The 1374-nt window shown below is 49.1% G+C and overlaps 1 protein-coding gene across 3 annotated transcripts in view; it reads left to right on the top strand.

Moving 5' to 3' along the window:
• The first annotated feature begins 696 nt into the window (after positions 1 to 696).
• NRIP1 (nuclear receptor interacting protein 1) overlaps positions 697 to 1374 on the top strand; it is a 121482-nt gene continuing 120804 nt past the window's right edge. For 2 of the 3 annotated variants that reach the window (XR_001515598.1, XR_001515597.1), the window contains exon 1: positions 796 to 1220. The gene's annotated coding sequence lies outside the window, so the exon portion shown is untranslated. Of the gene's footprint in view, positions 1221 to 1374 lie in introns of all 3 variants that reach the window. The other variant, XM_006773941.2, reaches the window with a different exon arrangement.

Here is a 1374-nt window from a genome sequence, read left to right as displayed (position 1 = left end):
CTAGAACAGCAGATTTGTTACGTTACCTAGAGATTTCAAACTGTGGTATATGCAAATAATAAGCTATCATCCGAGGTTTAAACTATATATGATAGCAACTGACTGCACAGTTGAATCACTAGGTTGATGTAAAATAGTTGTTCTAAAATGCACAATTACCATTAAGAAAAATAGTCCTATCATGTGCCCAGCACTGTGCTCGGTGCTGGATTTATTAAGTATTAATTTTAAAAATTGCTTTCATTTTTAAGAAGGTATTCAAAAACTCTCATTCACATTTTTAAAGGTTAAAGGAAATTTTAAATGCACAACACAGCCATTATATAACAGGCATAGAATACTGTTTTAGGACTTGTATATTTTTTTTTTAAAGTCACTAGCAACTCTTCAAAGAATAGAATTCTGAAGGATATGAAAACCTACATACAAGAATGGAGTGCCTCATCGCTCATTTGCTTCGTGTAATAAGTGTTCTATTGAACACAGGCATGCCATTTCGAAGCTAAGGCGAGGCTAAGCTGCACGTTGACGTTTTTGTAATAAGCGCAATTTCAGCAATGGCACTCATTTCCTCGGGTAGTCTTTTCATGGCGAGTTACTAAATGCTAGATGCCTGATACCTGGGTAAGTATTGAAGGGGCGTTAATAAATCTAGTGAGCCGTTTGGGGTGTGTTGGGGATACGGTTTTATAACAACAAATATAAGAACGGAGAAATTATGGTTTCCTAGGACTCTCTCCTCCCTCCACTTTCTCTCTTCACCAATCCATATCCCCCCCGAATTAGAGGCGGGTTCAGCAAGATTAGGCTGCAGGAAACACAGAGGCTCCGCAGCGCTGCCGCCGGGGCCTCGTGATGTAATTGTTACTTCTTATTCCGAGACTGAGCCGAAGCAGCTGCCAAAGCGGGGACAGCCATTCCTCTAGCTGCGTCCTGAGGGTCAAATTCTTCCCGGTATGAGAGGTTCGCGGACGGACTCCGCGGGAGACTTAGCCCAGACAAAGCCGCCGGAGCCCAGCCCCGCTCCCGGCTGCGCCGCGCGTCTAAGGCGCCAAGCGGGGCTCCCCGGCGGTCTCCCTCCACGATGCCACCCGGAGTCCCTCCACGTTTATTCCTGGGCGCCTACTACGTGCTGGGCGTGGGGTCAAAGTGACCTGGAGTTAGTGCCCGTCCCTGAGATTAAAGCAGGACTCGCAGATTACCAGGAGGAGGAAGTCGGGGTGAGGGAGCCCAGGAGCGGAGTTGTGGGGTGAGATGGGAGGAGGGGCGCCCCGGCCCCAGGTTGTGCCCCCAAACAGAGCCCGTGGCCTTTGTAACCGCAACGACGCCCCGGGCCCCAGAGACGGGGGCGGGGGTGGGCTGTCCAGGCCCCGT

The sequence above is a fragment of the Myotis davidii genome, unplaced genomic scaffold (genome assembly GCF_000327345.1).
Source record: "Myotis davidii unplaced genomic scaffold, ASM32734v1 scaffold24, whole genome shotgun sequence".
Lineage (NCBI taxonomy): Eukaryota > Metazoa > Chordata > Mammalia > Chiroptera > Vespertilionidae > Myotis > Myotis davidii.
This window is presented reverse-complemented; position numbering and strand designations above follow the sequence as displayed.